This window comes from Rhinoderma darwinii, chromosome 1, assembly GCF_050947455.1.
Source record: "Rhinoderma darwinii isolate aRhiDar2 chromosome 1, aRhiDar2.hap1, whole genome shotgun sequence".
NCBI lineage: Eukaryota > Metazoa > Chordata > Amphibia > Anura > Rhinodermatidae > Rhinoderma > Rhinoderma darwinii.
This window is the reverse complement of record NC_134687.1, coordinates 314,466,389-314,486,284: the sequence shown is the minus strand read 5'-3', so window position 1 is coordinate 314,486,284 and position 19,896 is coordinate 314,466,389. Positions and strand designations below refer to the sequence as shown.

General features: G+C 42.4%; 1 long non-coding RNA gene across 1 annotated transcript in view; it reads right to left on the bottom strand.

The window, feature by feature from the left end:
- Positions 1 to 18,347, bottom strand: part of LOC142742013 (uncharacterized) — a 101,160-nt gene extending 82,813 nt beyond the window's left edge. Inside the window, exon 1 of the long non-coding RNA XR_012881265.1 lies at positions 18,262 to 18,347. This is a non-coding gene — a long non-coding RNA (uncharacterized LOC142742013). The remainder of the gene's footprint in view (positions 1 to 18,261) is intronic.
- Between the last annotated feature and the right edge of the window lie 1,549 nt (positions 18,348 to 19,896).

The window sequence follows — 19,896 nt, the reverse complement described above, 5'->3', positions numbered from 1 at the left end:
CGTTTAATTAATTTAATTTAATTTATTAGGCACCATGTCCGGTTTGAAGAGGTCTTGTGGTGCTAAAACAGTGGAAACCCCCCAAAAGTGACCCCTTTTTGGAAACTAGAGACCTTGAGGAATCCATTGTAGTTTTCTTGGGGTGCATGCGACTTTTTGATCAGTTTTTATTCTAATTTTAGGTGGCGTGGTGACTAAAAAAACAGCAATTTTACTATTGTTTTTTATTCAATTTTTTTTACAGCGTTCACCGTGCGCTATAAATGACATATTCACTTTATTCTGCGGGGCGATACGATTACGGCGATACCAGATGTTTATAGTTTTTTTTATGTCTTATGGCGTTTGCACAATAAAATACATTTTGTAAAATATAATTTTTTTTTTGTGTTGCCTTATTCTAAGAGCCATAACTGTTTTATTTTTCCATCAGGAAAGTCGTGCGAGGACTTATTTTTTGCGTAACGAACTGTAGTTTCGATCAGTACCATTTTTAGGTACATGCGACTTTTTGATCTCTTTTTATTCCATTTTTTGGGAGGTGAAGTGACCAAACAATTGTGATTGTGGTACGGTTTATTATTATTTTCTCTTACGGCGTTCACCGCGCGGGATAAATAACGACATCATTTTGTAGTTCAGGCCGTTACGGACGCGGCAATACCAATTATGTATAGTTTATTTGTTTATTTATATATTTTTATTAATAATAAAGAACTGATAAGGGAAAAAGGGGGACTTTTACTTTTATTACTTTTAAATCTTTTATTTTCTTATTTTTACACAACTTTTTTTTACTTTTTTACACTTTTTTTACTTTGTCCCACTAGGGGACATGAGGGCAGGAGGCTCTGATCGCTATTCTAATACACTGCACTACATGCGTAGTGCAGTGTATTAGAGCTGTCAGCTGTTCGCTGACAGCAAGCATAGTGGGTTCTGATTTTGTCGGGACCCACTAGGCTTCCGTCGATGGCGTAGCCAGAGTCCATTGTTAGGATTCTGGTTGCCATAGTAGCCATCACGGCCCGCTATCGTGTAGCAGGCCGGCGATGGCAGCTTAACCCCTAAGAAGCCGCGATCGCTATTGAACGCGGCTTCTAAGGGGTTAATCGGCGGGGACCACCGCGATCGGTCCCTGCACACTAAGCTGTGATAGCCTGCTGTCGGAAACAGCAGGTATCACAGCTCAGACACGCGCCGGGATTAAATGGCGCCGTGTTTACTCAGGTCAGTAATAGTACTGACCTGAGCGCGAACGTTCTACTTAGCAGGACGTACTATTACTGACCTGAGCGCGAAGGGGTTAAACAAGGTCAAAAAGACCTTCTGCACATGAAACAATTTGAAATTCTTGGCTGGGGAGGATTGCTGCGGTCGCACAATTACTGTTTCTATTTCGGAACCCTCCGATTAGATTCCAAATCAAATATTTAAAGGAATTGCAATCTGCCATCTCTATGTTTATTTGGATGGACAAACATCCTAGGATCCAGGCAGAACTCCCATTCCAACCAATCTTGAAAGGCGGAATGGGACCTCCTTCTAAAGCTCAAAACTATAGAGCTGGCATCCTAGACCAAATGAGATAGCTGTGGAATGGTGACTCCGCTCAACATTGGGTCCAAATAGAAAATGTTCTTGACACTGAATCCTTCTTGTCTTACATATATACTAACACTATCTTCAAATCAGACAAATAGACACGCCCCCCCCCCCCCCACAATCGATGCAGCACTGGAAATATGGAAACTGTAAACATCCATGAAATTATTGCTAAATTTTTCCCCTTCTTATATTCCCCTAAGCACATTAGAAATGCACATTCCTAATTTGAATCTGAAAGTGTGAAAACATAGTATATTGAATTTAGCTAATCTATATGACCAATGTGGGTAAAAGACATTTACTTCAGTAAAGGAAGAATTTGACATTCCACATGAAGAATCTTACAAATACTTGCAAATTAGACTTGCAGTCTCTAAATCCATCTCCCAAATACCTGTGCCCTCGCTTTACTATCTAAAATACTACACAACGCCTCACCTCAACTTAAATGTATTTCTAAAATATACTATACATTAATTGAGGCCAATGTTTTATACCCGCTACCTTTCTCTCAAAAGTGGGAGGAAAAGTTGGGAGTATCCATATCTACTGATCGATGGAATGAGTCATTTTGCACCATTCCTAAGAACTATAAATGTTCTAACCACCTTAAAAATATAAGAAAAATTATATATAGGTGGTATCTCACCCCTCTTAATTTATCAAAAATTTACGAGGATGCTTCATCTAATTGCTGGAGATGCAAGACTCATTATGCAGGTCTAAAACATATTTGGTGGGATTGTAAAATGATTACTGCATTATGGACAGCCATAGGAACTCTCCTATCTCCAATTTGCAAACACCCAATTAAGCTATCTGACGAATAAAGCCTCCTCTATCTGGATCTTGATACTTTCCCTTCTGAACATGGAACAGTAATAGCTCATACTATCATTGCGGAAAGAAATAAGATAGCAAAACATTGGAAAGACCCCTAACCACCTCCTTTAGCAGAAATTGTTAACAATGTTAACGAACATTGTCTATGTGAAAAAATTGTAGCACTTTTTTTCAACAAATACACTCTATTTATCAAAAATTGGTCTGTATGGCTGGATTCTCCTCAATAAAATTATTGTAACTGATTAACACTCAACCAGACCGATTAGTGAAACTCCATGATACAAAGTTCTCCAAAATTTGCTATATTTAAATCACCTGTAACATGTATTGTTTTACCTTTCTTTTTCATTTTTTTAAAGTTCAGTTTGTTTAAAGGGGTTATGTGGGGACCGAAAAATATTAGCAGTGTACTCACTGCAGTATGTGAGTACACTTGCTAATGTACATTCCTGTCCCCCGTCGCTGAGACTTTAATAGATTTTTACAGTGCTGGCGGGGGACCGGACGTCTAGTGGCACAGTCTTTCTTCTTTATGACATGCCTCGTCGTCATGTGATCGGCCCTGCTGTACTCCATGTAATCGCTGAACTACAGATACCGGTCACATAACGTTGAGTCGTGTCATCATGAAGAAAGACTGTGCCACTAGACGTCCGGTCCCCCGCCAGCTCTGTAAAAATCTTTTAAAATCTCATAATCAGCGCGACGGGGGACAGGAAAGAATATTAGCAAGTGAACTCACATAACCCCTTTAAGTGAACTGAAATCTTTGCTGAGGAACCATTCTTGTAAACCTTATTATTCATTTGATTAAAAAATTAAAATCGTATGTTTCAAAAAATAAAAAATCACAGGGGGTGTGAAAGTTTTCCTGACTTGAAATATTTCTGTTTCATTCTGTGAATATGTTCACAGCAATGTTTTTCTATGGCATACATATTTTGCAGACTTTATGTGCATTATTATTGGGAACACCTTTAATTTCTGAACATCTAGTGCAGAGTTTCAGCGGACACATTGTGCCTTACTCATTTTGGATTCTGGAGCTAAGCCAACACAAAATTCAGATGAGAAAAGACACAGAACATTTTTTTGTGATTAATGGTGGAATGGGCAAGCGTCACCATGCTGAACTAACACAACAGGAGCAGCAGGGAGAAATTCACACTAACAGATGGGCACAAATATCAAAGTAGTGTGAGAATGGTCATCTTCACGGAACACTCAGAGCTTATTGATTTTGTAGACGGCTGCCACAGACCAGCTCTGTTCTAATAATCAATTCCTCAAGTGTGCCCCAATGTTAATGTCATTCCTCTGCCTCATAATAAACCTGCATACACATTCTCACGACATGGCGCTGGTAAATGTAATGAGACATTTGTGAATACAAAATATTTTCCCTTAATTTCCTCACAAGCTTTTCAGTCACTGCACAGTCTTCCTGTGAGATGGGATGACCTTGAGCACTATACGCAATGTCAGATCAGGTTTATTCAGAAAAGAGTAACAATAAGGAAAGCCGAACTATAAATTCACTATGTATTAAACATCAGGCAGGAGTACAGAGATATATGAAGCTGGTCAAATGCACACAGATTTAGAAATGTAGTAATAAACAAAGGTGTAATGCATACATTGATTGCAGTTCTATATAGTTTATTAAACCTATCAAAACAACTCAGGAGCTTAACCCTTTCCCGTTCCTGGACGTACTATTAGGTCATGATGAGCGCATCGTTCACGCTCCATGACCTAATAATATGTCTTGCAGTAAACACAGCGCGGTTCTCGTCGGGCACGTTCGTGAGCAATGACAACTGCTGTCTCATACAGCAGTTCTCACAGCTCCTTCAGCAGGGACCGATAGCGGGGGTCCCTGACATTTAACCCCTTAGAAGCCGCGTTCAATAGCGACCGCGGCTTCTTAGGCGATAAAACACCATTGACGTTCCGCGACATGATCGTGGGCGCTGATGGTTTCTATGGCAATCGTAGGCCTAACAATGACCTCTGGCTATGCCATCTATGGAAGCCTAGTAGGTCCTGACAAAGTCAGGACCCATTATGCTTGCTGTCAGTGAATAGCTGACACTATGCACTTTTTAGTCCCCATGCCTGTTAAAAAATAATTTAAAAAAATGATCAAAAATTTGCATGCACCCCATAAAAACTACAATGTGATTTTCAATTTCACAGCCTAAAATGTGATTTTCAATTTCAAAGCCTAACTCCACAAAATGCAGCAAAAAACATGTGGGGTCTAAATACTCACTATACCCCTTGATAAATTCCTTGAGGGGTGTAGTTTGCCAAATGTTGTATTTTTGGGGTGTTTCCACTGTTTTGGCACCACAAGACCTCTTCAAACAAGACATGGTGCCTGAAATATATTCTAATAAAAAGGAGGCCCCAAAAATCCTCTAGGTGCTCCTTTGCTTCAGTCCATTACCACACTAGGGCCACATGTGGGATATTTCTAAAAATGGCAGAATCTGGGCAATAAGTATTAAGTTGCGTTTCTTTGGTAAAACGTTCTGTTGTACAGCAAAAAATTGAATATATAGGATTTTCTGTATAAAAAATGAAATTTATAAATTTCACCTCTACTTTGCTTTAAATTCCTGTGAAATGCCTAAAGGGTTTAGAAACTTTCTAAATACTGTTTCAAATACTTTGAGGGGTCTAGTTTTTAAAATGGGGGTTTCTAATATATAGGCGCCTTAAAGCCACTTCAGAACTGAACTGGTACATTAAAAAAAATGCTTTTGAAATTTTCTTCAAAATATGAGAAATTGCCGCTTATGTTCTAAGCCTTGTAACATCCTAGAAAAATTTAAAAAAAATGCAAAAAAATTATGCCAACATAAAGTAGACCTATGGTAAATGTGAACTAGTAACTATTTTGTGTGGTATTACTATATGTCTTACAAGCAGATACATTTAAATTCAGAAAAATGCAAAGTTTTCAACATTTTCTCTAAATTTTGCTATTTTTCACAAATAAACACTGAATATACCAGCCATATTTTACCACTAACATAAAGCCCAATGTGTCACGAGACGACAATCTCAGAATCGCTTGGATAGGTACAAGCACTCAAGAGTTATTACCACATAAGGTGACACGTCAGATTTGAAAAATTGGCCCTGAGCCTTAAGGCACAAACTAGGCTGCGTTATTAACTCCTTAACGCCGAAGGACGGATATATCCATCCTCAGCAGCTGCTAGTTCGCGCAGGAGGACGGATATATCCGTCCTGTGATCGCGCGGGTACTGACAGCGTACCCATGCGATCAGCGGCAGGAGCACGGCTGTTATACACAGCCTGGCTCCTGCTGCAACTGCCGGAATCGAAGCACGCTCCGATTCCGGCAGTTTAACCCATTAAATGCAGCTGTCAATAGTGACAGCGACATCTAATGTGTTTGACAGAGGGAGGGAGCTCCCTCTGTCACCCGATCGGCGCCCCCGCAAACAAATCGGGGGTCGCCGTTGGGTTTCCATGACAGCCGGGGGTCTAACAAAGACCCCCAGGTCTGTCTTCAGCAAATGCCTGTTAGGCGATGCCAGAGGCATGACCTAATAGGTTGCCTGTCAGTTTTAGGGTATGTTCACACGGCCAAATTTCAGACGTATACGAGGCGTATTATGCCTCGTTTTACGTCTGAAAATACGGCTCCAATACGTCGGCAAACATCTGCCCATTCATTTGAATGGGTTTGCCGACGTACTGTGCAGACGACCTGTTATTTACGCGTCGTCGTTTGACAGCTGTCAAACGACGACGCGTAAAAATACAGCCTCGTCAAAAGAAGTGCAGGACACTTCTTTGGACGTTTTTGGAGCTGTTTTCTCATAGACTCCAATGAAAACAGCTCCAAAAACGGACGTAAAAAAGGCCGCGAAAACGGCGTGAAAAATGCGAGTTGGTAAAAAAACGTCTGAAAAGCAGGGTCTGTTTTCCCTTGAAAACAGCTCTGGATTTTCAGACGTTTTTTGTTGACTACGTGTGAACATACCCTCACACTAAGGGTATGTTCACACGAGGGCGTCCGTTACGGCTGAAATTACGGGGATGTTTCAGCCTGAAAACATCCCCGTAATTTCAGCCGTACCGGCATGTGCAGGCGCTTGAACGCCGCGTCAATTACGGCCGTAATTAGCGCTGCTATTCATTGGAGTCAATGAATAACGGCTCCAATTACGGCCAAAGAAGTGACAGGTCACTTCTTTGACGCGGGCGTCTATTTACGCGCCGTCATTTGACAGCGGCGCGTAAATTTACGCCTCGTGTGAACAGACAAACGTCTGCCCATTGCTTTCAATGGGCAGATGTTTGTCAGCGCTATTGAGGCGCTATTTTCAGACGTAATTCGGGGCAAAAACGCCCGAATTACGTCCGTAAATAGGCCGTGTGAACATACCCTGACAGGCAATAATGCTTCGGTATACTAAGTATACCAAAGCATTATATATGCGATCAACAGATCGCATAGTGAAGTGTCCTCATGGGACTTAAAAAAAAAATGACAATCAGTTAAATAAAGTTTGTGAAAAAAAAAAAAAAATTACAGTCAAAGTCAAATAAAACTACTTTTTGGGCCCAAAAAGTGGTTTTATTTAGTAAAAGTGTCAAAACAAATCACAAATAAAACATATATGGTATCCCCGCGATCGTAACAACTTGACCAATAAAATGAACACATTAATTAAACTGCCGGATGAACGGCGTCCAAAGAAAACGAAAAAAAACAACGGCAAAATTCTCTCTTTTCTCCCATTCCCCCCATAAAAAATAAAATAAAAGTTAATCAATAAGTCCTATCTACCCCAAAATAGTACTAATGAAAACTACACATTGTCCCGCAAAAATCAAGCCCACATACGGCCACGTCGACGGAAAAATAAAAACGTTACGGCTGTTGGAATGCGGCGATGCAAAAACAAGTAATTTTTTTCTAAAAGGCTTTTTATTGTGCAAACGTAGGAAAAACATATAAAACCTTTACATATTTGGTATCCCCGTAATCGTGCCGACCCATAGAATAAAGTTAACATGTTATTTACGCTGCATAGTAAACGGCGTAAATTTATAACGTGAAAATTAATGCTAGAATAGCTGCTTATTTTCAATTCTCTCCTAAAATAAAGTTAATAAAACTTAATCAATATATTATAAGCATCTAAAAATGGTACAATTACAAAATGCAACTCGTCCCGCAAAAAACAAGCCCTCATACGGCTATGTCGACGGAATAAAAAAAAAAGTTACGTCATTAAGGGGTTAAGGGGTTAAACAGCCAAAATAACATTACTCATAAATATAAAAGGTATATATTTTATTGAATACAAAATCTAGTAAAAACATACACCAACAAATAACGGATGGAAAAACTAAAAATCCTGTGACCGAAATACAAAGTAAACAGAGGTGTGTGCTGGCTAAATTGTGGGAAAAGTATAGTACTATATAGCAAACTATACTGGATGGTCACCTCCTTCAAGAGGAATAAGGATAAATGTGAATGTGATGCCAAAATGGCAGTAACCACAAATAAAGGGCCAAAGGGAATAAGTTAAATAGGCAAAAGTACAAGTGCAATCGGAAGGGAATGCAGTGTGCAACAACAAGAGTTGTATAAAGTCGCAAAATGTGGAGTAGACCAAGATGCAAAGGGTAATTACAACAAATTGCACTGATTAAGAGAAAGACTCCTAAGCAGTTTTATATAGGGCATTTTATATTTTAATAAAGACTTAAATGTAACATATGACCACATTAAAAAATGCATCAAAACGCCGCGATGAGGTTAAGGTCACACGGAGCGGCCCTGACACGGTCACAACGCGGCCAACAAACGCGCTGGCACTATGTAGGCGCGGCTGTCAAATAGGGGTATGCTGGTTACATGCTCATGCGCACTGCTGCTCCATTCATTCTCTATGGGAGCGCCGGAGATAGCCGAGTGCAGTGTTCGGCTTTTTCCGGCGCTGCCATAGAGAATAAATAGGAGGTAACTTCTAACCTGCAAAACCGTGCAGCCATAAAGATTGTATTAATTCATGGCCACATGATTTTGCAGGTAACGGGACGGTTTATCCGCATTAACGTGCGGCCACTAACAGGCTGTTTGACAGCTGCACTAAACATGCACAAAAACGCAGAAAAACGCTGTTTGTGAATTCAGCCTAAGGCCAGAATCACACACAAAGTTTTGATGCAGTTTTGGCAGTTTTTTTTTTTTTTTTTTAACGAAAACCAGAAGTACAGATGTAGCCATCTTTATCTTGACTCTGATAACTTGCTGAGGCGTGATATCACGCAAGAAAAGCCATTGAAAAGCACTGAAAAAGTCAAGAAAAAGCTTCTTGACGCTGTGTATTTAATGCGTAAGGCCCTGTTCACACTGAGTTTTCTGGCGCGTATTTTGGGGCGGTAACCGCGTCGAAAACAACGCCAAAAAATAGCAGAAAATACCTCCCATTGATTTCAATTGGAGGCAGAGCAATTTTATTCCCACAAGTGTTTTTTTAGACAAATAGCGACATGATCTATCTTGAGGCGCTTTCCGCGAATGGCTGCTGCATTTTTTGACACATCTTTTGACGCTTTTTTGTAAAAAAAAAACGCTCGCAGTTTTTTCCATTGCCCGTTGAAGAAAGAGGTAAAAATAACGCCTCAAAAAATCATGGCAAAAAACGCGTGTGGTGCCGAAAAACTGGAGCAAATTTTTCCAGGCAGAATTTTCTGCCTGCAAAAAACTCAGTGTGAACTAGGCCTTGAAAGTCAAGATAAAGATGGCTGCATCTGTAGACCCAGAAGGAGGGAAAGATATAAAAAAAAAAGTGATGCATTTCCTTTCTTTTCTGTCTATTTCTGTGTTTCGCTAAAAAAACAGAGCCAAAAACGTCATCAAAACTGTGTGTGTGATCCCGGCCTAAAGACTAAGGGTATGTGCACACGGTAGCAGGCTTTTACGTCTGAAAAGACAGACTGTTTTCAGGAGAAAACAGCTGCCTCGTTTCAGACGTAAATGCTCCTCCTCGCATTTTGCGAGGTTTCTCTGACAGCCGTAAATTTTGAGCTGTGCTTCATTGAGTTCAATGAAGAACGGCTCAAATTACATCTGAAAGAAGTGTCCTGCACTTCTTTTGACGAGGCTGTATTTTTACGCGTCGTCGTTTGACAGCTGTCAAACGACGTCGCGTAAATGACATGTTGTCTGCACAGTACGTCGGCAAACCCATTCAAATGAATGGGCGGATGTTTGCCGACGTATTGTAGCCTTATTTTCAGACGTAAAACGAGGCATAAAACGCCTCGTTTATGTCTGAAAATAGGTCGTGAGAACCCAGCCTTACTGTTCATGCTGTAACATTCATATTGCCAGACCCATGCACACGACCGGACCGTGCCATTATGAAGTATGGGAGAATGTTCCGTAAAATAAAAAAATAGAACATGACCTATTTCTTAGGCTGCGCAAAAACCACTTGACAGCTCCGTGTGTCATCAGTGTATGATGCGCGGCTGCGTGATTTTCGCGCAGCCGCCATCATAGAGATGAGGCTAGTCGACGTCAGTAAATAGTCACTGTCCAGGGTGCTGAAAGAGTTAACTGATCGGCAGTAACTCTTTCAGCACCCTGGACAGTGACTATCTCCTGACGTCGCGTACCGGAAATTTTTTTGCCGGGTTCGGTCAAAACGAGTTCGGCCGAACCCGTTGAAGTTCGGTTCGGTTGTCCGGGTTCGCTCATCTCAAAGACACTCCGTTTGGATGTTTGTAAACAGAAAAGCACGTGGTGCTTTTCTGTTTACATTCAGAGTTTGACAGCTCTTGCGCGAATCACTCAGTTCGCACGGAACTGCTTCCGTGCGGCATGCGTGGTTTTCACGCACCCATTGACTTCAATGGGTGCGTGATGCGCGGAAAACGCCGAAAGAACGGACATGTCTTGACTTTTTTTCAGCGGACTCACAATGAGGAAAAATGATGGACATGTCAGCACGGCCCCATAGACAAATATAGGTCCGTGCAACGCGCGTGCAAATCACGTGCGTTGCACGGACGTTTTTCGCGTTCGTCTGAATAAAGCCTTACAGAAGGTTTTTACGGCACACACCTTCCCGTAAATATAAGCGAAGGTGTCCATCGGCCATAGAAATGAATGGGTCTAAATTACGGTCTAAATCTACGGTCATGTGCATGGGGCCTCAATTATATCAGTTTTAGGCTGGATTCACACATTTACTTTTGATGCAGTTTTTAGGTGCAGCTTTTGTTTCAAATATACTTTTATTCATTTTTATCTTACGCAATACAAATAAAAGAAGAAAATAAAGATATTGTTATCATTTCACAAATCCTTTAAGTACCAGTGTGTCTACTCTCGCACACTGACACTAAACATAATAAACATTCACAACGAAGGTGATCAATAAGCAATTCAAGTCTATAAGAAAACTGTCAGCATATGTATATCTCAACCAAAGTCTATAATTAAAATATGGACATATATGAGGGTAAGTACTTGCATGTAATGAGTGTAGCTTTAGTTTAGCTTCATATGTTTAAGCAGATGTAAGGGGAATAACATCAACTAAGTAGATGCGAATCTTCCAAAGAGTTGCGAATCTTGTAGAAAGGAAAGAAAAGCGGACCAGATTCTTTTATATTTGCTTACACTTCTCTGTGTAATATGGGACAATTCTTCTAGTCTGGATATTTGAGACGCCTTGTTCAACCACTGAGCAGTTGGGGGCTTATCAACTTTCCTCCAATACAATGGCATCATGGCTTTTGTTTTTGAAAGCATATGTAGCCATAGGACTCTATTAAAGGACTCTGCGAGAGGCGGATGCATATTTAAGAACACAATTTCCGGAGTTAAACTAGGAGCTTGTGGACACACATATGATCGAACTTCCTCAACTTTAGACCAGAAGGGCTTAATAAGGTGGCAATCCCACCAAATATGGGTATATGTACCCATGTGTGTCAAGCATCTCCAGCAAGTCTGGGGTATATTGCTATCATATTTGTGAAGGAGAACCAGAGTTTTGTACCATCTGCTCACTAGCTTAGAACTAGTTTCCTGAGCTGTAATACACCTAGATGGGCCAAAACAATTCTTAAGTATGTGCAATATATCGGAAGAGTTAAATTCAATGTCTAATTCTTTCTCCCAAGTCTTAATATATGGTAGATGACCTGTATTCGCTTTTAAAATAAGCATTTTATACATTTTTGAGACTAGACTAGACTTTAGGGACAGGTTGTTGCACTGATATAAATTGTTTAAACCACGTAAGTTCTCGTGTGAGAGAAGCCTGCTTCAGGAGTGTCTTAAAGTTATACAGGGTGTCAGGGTCTTCCCCAGAGCGGAGTCCCGAGCAGAGCGCTAGTACAGGCTCTGCTCCGGGACTCTGTGGAATTCCCTGACATTGCTGTCCATATATGGACAGTGTGTCAGGGTCTTCCCCAGAGTGGAGTCCCGAGCAGAGCGCTAGTACAGGCTCTGCTCCGGGACTCTGTGGAATTCCCTGACATCGCTGTCCATATATGGACAGTGTGTCAGGGTCTTCCCAAGAGCGGCGTCCCGAGCAGAGCGCTAGTATAGGCTCTTCTCCGGGACTCTGTGGAATTCCCTGACATCGCTGTCCATATATGGACAGTGTGTCAGGGTCTTCCCCAGAGCGGAGTCCCGTGCAGAGCGCTAGTATTGGCTCTGCTCCGGACTCTGTGGAATTCCCTGACATCGCTATCCATATATGGACAGTGTGTCAGGGTCTTCCCCAGAGCGGAGTCCCGAGCAGAGCACTACTACAGGCTCTGCTCCGGGACTCTGTGGAATTCCCTGACATCGCTGTCCATATATGGCAGTGTCAGGGTCTTCCCCAGAGCAGAGTCCCGGGCAGAGTGCTAGTACATGCTCTGCTCCAGTACTCTGTGGAATTCCCTGACATAGCTGTCCATATATGGACAGTGTGTCAATGTCTTCCCTAGAGCGGAGTCCCGGGCAGAGCGCTAGTACAGGCTCTGATCCAGGACTCTGTGGAATTCCCTGACATCGCTGTCCATATATGGACAATGTGTCAGGGTCTTCCCCTGAGAGGAGTTCCGAGCAGAGCGCTAGTACAGGCTCTGCTCCGGGACTCTGTGGAATTCCCCAGAGCAGGAGTCCCAGTGATGTCAGGACCACAGCTGGAGTCCCAGGAAGAGCCTACTAGTGCTCTGCCCGGGACTCCAGCTCTGGGGTTGCCCCTGACATCTCTGTCCATATATGAACAGTGATGTCAGGAGCAGAGCTGGAATCCCAGGCAGAGTGCTAGAAGCGGCTCTGCTTCGGGACTCCAGCTCTGGGCAAGTCCCTGACATCACTGTGGCAGCATCTGCGGAGCGCACTGTGGCAGCATCTACGGAGTGCACTGTGGCAGCATCTACGGAGGGCACTGTGGCAGCATCTATGGAGGGCACTGTGGCAGCATCTACACAGGGGACTGTGGCAGCATCTACAGAGGGCACTGTGGCAGCATCTACAGAGGGCACTGTGGCAGCATCTACAGAGGGCACTGTGGCAACATCTACAGAGAGCACTGTGGCAGCATCTACAGAGGGCACTGCAGCAGCATCTACAGAGGACTCTGCAGCAGCATCTACAGAAGACTCTGCGGCAGCATCCACAGAAGATTCTGCGGCAGCATGCACAAAGGGCACTGCAGCAGCATCCACAGAGGGCACTGTGGCAGCATCTACAGAGGGCACAGTGGCACTATCTAAAAAGGGTCTGCCCAATCTTGACAAGTGTGTCTGCCAAACGCTGCCAACTGGGCATTTAGCGACACTTTATTATATTATTATTATTATTATAGTAATGTAGTATTAATTTTATAGTAATGTAGAATTATTATTATTATTATTATTATTATTATTATTATAGTAATATAGTGTTATAGTAGTTCAAATAAGTAATTTATTAACAATAATTTTGTGTTGTATCAAATTAGAAAGTAATGCGGCCTGTCAACTTCTCATTTTTTCTATATGCGGCCCACTTATCCTGCCGAGTTTGAGACCCTTGGTTTAGAGGATGGTGTATAGGTGGGGAGGGTGCTGGAAAAGCAAGAAACCAACATGTCTGTGTATCAAATTCTGCAGAGATGAGTCGTGGCTGGAATAAGTCGTCACAGTGGTCTAGGCCAGATGGAGAAAAGAAGGGAAAGTAAATGACTCTAATCAGAGAAGACTGGTCTTCCCCAGAGCGGAGTCCCGGGCAGAGCGCTAGTACAGGCTCTGCTCCAGGACTCTGTGGAATTCCCTAACATCTCTGTCCATATATGAACAGTGATGTCAGGAGCAGAGCTGGAATCCCAGGCAGAGTGCTAGAAGCGGCTCTGCTTCGGGACTCCAGCTCTGGGCAAGTCCCTGACATCACTGTGGCAGCATCTGCGGAGCGCACTGTGGCAGCATCTATGGAGGGCACTGTGGCAGCATCTACGGAGGACACTGTGGCAGCATCTATGGAGGGCACTGTGGCAGCATCTACACAGGGGACTGTGGCAGCATCTACAGAGGGCACTGTGGCAGCATCTACAGAGGGCACTGTGGCAGCATCTACAGAGGGCACTGTGGCAGCATCTACAGAGAGCACTGTGGCAGCATCTACAGAGGGCACTGCAGCAGCATCTACAGAGGACTCTGCAGCAGCATCTACAGAAGACTCTGCGGCAGCATCCACAGAAGATTCTGCGGCAGCATGCACAAAGGGCACTGCGGCAGCATCCACAGAGGGCACTGTGGCAGCATCTACAGAGGGCACAGTGGCACTATCTAAAAAGGGTCTGCCCAATCTTGACAAGTGTGTCTGCCAAACGCTGCCAACTGGGCATTTAGCGACACTTTATTATATTATTATTATTATAGTAATGTAGTATTAATTTTATAGTAATGTAGAATTATTATTATTATTATTATTATTATTATTATTATTATTATTATAGTAATATAGTGTTATAGTAGTTCAAATAAGTAATTTATTAACAATAATTTTGTGTTGTATCAAATTTGAAAGTAATGCGGCCTGTCAACTTCTCATTTTTTCTATATGCGGCCCACTTATCCTGCCGAGTTTGAGACCCTTGGTTTAGAGGATGGTGTATAGGTGGGGAGGGTGCTGGAAAAGCAAGAAACCAACATGTCTGTGTATCAAATTCTGCAGAGATGAGTCGTGGCTGGAATAAGTCGTCACAGTGGTCTAGGCCAGATGGAGAAAAGAAGGGAAAGTAAATGACTCTAATCAGAGAAGACTGGTCTTCCCCAGAGCGGAGTCCCGGGCAGAGCGCTAGTACAGGCTCTGCTCCAGGACTCTGTGGAATTCCCTAACATAGCTGTCCATATATGGACAGTGTGTCAATGTCTTCCCTAGAGCGGAGTCCCGGGCAGAGCGCTAGTACAGGCTCTGCTCCAGGACTCTGTGGAATTCCCTGACATCGCTGTCCATATATGTACAATGTGTCAGGGTCTTCCCCAGAGAGGAGTCCCGAGCAGAGCGCTAGTACAGGCTCTGCTCCGGGACTCTGTGTAATTCCCCAGAGCAGGAGTCCCAGTGATGTCAGGACCACAGCTGGAGTCCCAGGAAGAGCCTACTAGCACTCTGCCCGGGACTCCAGCTCTGGGGTTGCCCCTGACATCTCTGTCCATATATGGACAGTGATGTCAGGAGCAGAGCTGGAATCCCAGGCAGAGTGCTAGAAGCGGCTCTGCTCCAGGACTCCAGCTCTGGGCAAGTCCCTGACATCACTGTGGCAGCATCTGCGGAGCGCACTGTGGCAGCATCTACGGAGGGCACTGTGGCAGCATCTACGGAGGGCACTGTGGCAGCATCTATGGAGGGCACTGTGGCAGCATCTACGCAGGGCAATGTGGCAGCATCTACAGAGGGCACTGTGGCGGCATCTACAGAGGGCACTGTGGCAGCATCTACAGAGGGCACTGCGGCAGCATTTACAGAGGGCACTGCGGCAGCATCTACAGAGGACTCTGCGGCAGCATCTACAGAAGACTCTGCGGCAGCATCCACAGAAGATTCTGCGGCAGCATGCACAGAGGGCACTGCGGCAGCATCCACAGAGGGCACTGCGGCAGCATCCACAGAGGGCACTGCGGCAGCATCCACAGAGGGCAGTTTGGCAGCATCTACAGAGGGCACAGTGGCACTATCTAAAAAGGGGCTGCCCAATCTTGACATGTGTGTCTGCCAAACGCTGCCAACTGGGCATTTAGCGACACTTTATTATATTATTATTATTATTATAGTAATGTAGTATTAATTTTATAGTAATGTAGAATTATTATTATTATTATTATTATTATAGTAATATAGTGTTATAGTAGTTCAAATAAGTAATTTATTAACAATAATTTTGTGTTGTATCAAATTTGAAAGTAATGCGGTCCGTCAACTTCCCATTTTTTCTATATGTGGCCCACTTACCCTGCCGAGTTTGAGACCCTTGGTTTAGAGGATGGTGTATAGGTGGGGAGGGTGCTGGAAAAGCAAGAAACCAACATGTCTGTGTGTCAAATTCTGCAGAGATGAGTCGTGGCTGGAATAAGTCGTCACAGTGGTCTGGGCCAGATGGAGAAAAGAAGGGAAAGTAAACGACTCTAATCAGAGAAGACATCACCTGTGAGTCACTGAATGGATATAAATGTGCTGTAATCACTTATATGGTCTGCAGAGCTCCTGTGTATAACTGGCATCTACCACTATATGATCATTACATGGTGGTAATATTGGTCTTTGTATAGTGTTTTTTATTCAGTAACAGTACAGGGGTATTATTCAGTCACAATGTGGTTATGTTGTGGCGGTATAATTCAGTAACAGTATGGGGGTATTATTCAGTCACTATGTGGTTATGGTGTGGCGGTATTATTCAGTAACAGTATGGGGGTATTATTCAGTCACTATGTGGTTATGGTGTGGCGGTATTATTCAGTAACAGTTTGGGGTATTATTCCGTCACTATGTGGTTATAGTGTGGCGTTATTATCCAGTAACAGTACAGGGGTATTATTCAGTCTCTATGTGGTTATAGTGTGGTGGTATTATTCAGTAACAGTATGGGGGTATTATTCAGTCACTATGTGGTTATGATGTGACAGTATTCTTCAGTAACAGTATGGAGGTATTATTCAGTCACTATGTGGTTATGGTGTGGCTGTATTAGTCAGTAACAGTATAGGGGTATTATTCAGTCACTATGTGGTTATGGTGTGGCGATATTACTCAGTAACAGTATGAGGGTATTATTCAGACACAATGTGGTTATAGTGTGGTGGTATTATTCAGTATCAGTATGGGGGTATTATTCAGTCTGTGTGGTTATGGTGTGGCAGGATTATTTGGACCTTATATTGTGTTATTATTGGTAATATTGGTCTTATAATTGTGAGTTGTGTTCAGTAACAGTATGCAGGTAATATTTCATCTACTATAGTGGTACGATTTAATTTTTTTTGTGAGAGGGGGGACATATGCTTTGGGGCTTGCAACACTCCTGGACGTGCTAGAAATCAGCGATGCAGTTCTCTGTACACCGTCATCTGAATTGACTGCATTATTGATACAGTAATTCAGGATTTTGGGCCCCACTTTTACTTTGCCCAGGGCCACACTTTGTCTATAAGCGGCCCTGGAGATGAGCTCTATTAGTTAGTGGTGCCAGGAGCAGTAAATTTCCTGCCCACCCTAAATATATCAAATAGATTTATTTTGCAGATTTGTCAAAGTAGTGTGTGCAGGGGAGGGGGGTCACTGTTTGTATATGTGTACAAGGAAAGGGTCGGGCATTTTTGGACTTTCACCCAGCAAGACATGTAAGTTCCTGTTTGGGCTGAAGTCTTAAGGACTGTGTTGAATAACTGAGATGTTGGTGCCTTGGGTCTGTGTGCGCAGCTAAGGGCAATGAAGACATAACAAAGAAACGGAGCCATGACTGACACAAACACAAACCAAAGGTTGATTTAAATGGTGACGGATCCGGTGCCAATGATTTCCCTTTGTCTCGGTTGTGCAAGGGTTCCGTCGTTTTGACAGAATGAATACCGTAGTCGACTACGCTATTCATTCTGTCAAAATGATGGAACCCTTGCACAACGGAGACAAACGAAAAACATTGGCACTGGATCCGTCACCATTAAAATGAAACTATGGTTTCAGTTTGTGTCAGTCAGGGCTCCGTTCCGATGGAAAGCTCAGACGGAATGTCGGAACGGAGCCCTGACGCAGATCTGAACGAAGCCTTAACTACATTGAAGAAGCAAACAATTGAGATAATAAGGTGAGATGGTAAAATCACAATCATGGTTCTCATGGATATTGTGATATAATACTGGCAATACACATTTTAGTAAGCATGTTATTATACAAGGTTAGCCACCATATGAACAAAAGAGAAAGGGAGAAGGAGGAACAAAGGAACATAAAATAACCATCTCTATGGTGTGCCATATTGTTTGATATGAGTTCCACTGCACTCATTAGAAAGTAAGATTTTAAAATTAACTCTAAAAAATGTTTTTACTATTTACTATACAGCTTCTATGTTTTCTGTATACATAGAAGCTATAACGTTCTCTCTCAGCCATTTCTGTCAGTTCAGCTGAAATGACAGCTCGGCTAAGAGCGGGTCTCTGACACACAGGATCCAGCTATTGTTGATCAGATCTAAGTTATAAACTGCGCAGTATACAAGAACGCCGTCTCAGCTTTATAGAGTGGCTCAATATACTTACACAGATGTCTGACAATGGCGGCAAGTTGGTTGGTCTGTTCACCTCGAAGTTTCAAGCTTGTATGTACTCCCCCACTGCTAGCTAACCACGTCGCAGACAGCTGGTACTTTACTCTCACCAGCAGCTGGTACTGCACTCTCACCAGCCCTGCATTGTCTCTCACAGTATGGCGCACTTAACACCATTTTATATACTGTTAGAGACAGACTCAAGCAGCGTGGGGAGTGGGGACACAATCAACATGACCTCCTCCCCCCCCTAAGCTGACCCCTGACTCAGCTCAGCTTTGCGTCCTACACCAAGAACATTACATTACATTTCCACAGTGTGCAAAATATAAAACAAATCCGGCGATTCACTTTAAACAGTACTGAGATACCCAACAAAATTCTGCATGGCGGTATATGTCCTAATGAATATTATTCCCCATTTAACACTTGTGACATCACAGCTCACAGTATACATACATACATATCAAACATAGCTTGGTAATAAAGGGCGTTTACAAATATTATACATATTATTAGCAATGCAGCAAATACAATAGTGGCGTTCAAGGGAAAACAGCTCCTGATTTTCAGACGTTTTTTAAGCCAGTCGCGTTTTTTGAGTCTATGGGAAAACTGCTCCATAAAATGGCTGAAGAAGTGACATGCACTTCTTTTTCGTGGCCATTTTTTTATGCAACCGTTTTGAAAAACGGCCGCGAAAAAATCGGCCCGTCGGAACAGAACTCTGTTTTTTCCCATTATAATCAATGGGCAGATGTTTGGAGGCGTTCAGCTTCAGATTTTTCAGTCATTTTTCGGAACGTTTACGGCATTAAAAACAGCTGAAAACACTACGTGTGCGAATACCCTTACAGGGTCATTGGTCACCCATTGCAACAACAAAATAAAGTGCAGAGAGATATATTTTGGGAGTAAATTTCTCTAACATACACATTATCTAGTGAGCGAAATTAACCTAGCCACAGTAAGGAAAACACTTTTGTCTTCTTTCTAAATGTTAGTGCTTTGACCTATGATTTCAGCACAAGGCTTGGATGTGATGCTTTTAAAGTAAGATGTCTTTGAGCCCACTGTCTTTTTGTCACATTTCATCTGTTCCATTCTTCTTCAATCATTTTAAAGCTTCATTAATGTCTCATTAGAAAGTGTTATATAGAGTGATCATTAATGTCTTGAAGTATTTCATAAGAATATAGAACATGAGTCTAGTCTCCATTATATGTCAGATCTTCGAGACAGCATTATTAGAACATAGCTTGCACCCCACTGATCCCTTTTCTTGCAACTCAAGCCTACAGACCGACAGTCAATGTATCCAGGTGGAGGGTGCTTCCATTTTTGATAGACTTTAAACCCATAAATAGCTATCATAGCACAACAACTATAGATGAGCCTCGTTCCTACTACCATTAAATAGGACTACAACACTAGTATTTTATGCACATACTATCTCAATGGGTCACTGTTGTTTCTTTTTGCTATTTTACAGCTAACATATATAAAGTATATTTTACCATATTTTTTTTTTTTACCACTAGTAGCGTAAATGCTAGTTAATGGCAGGTAATATAAAGCAACGTTTTTAGTCAATTAAGGTGTTCCTGGGCAAACACAGGATTTATAA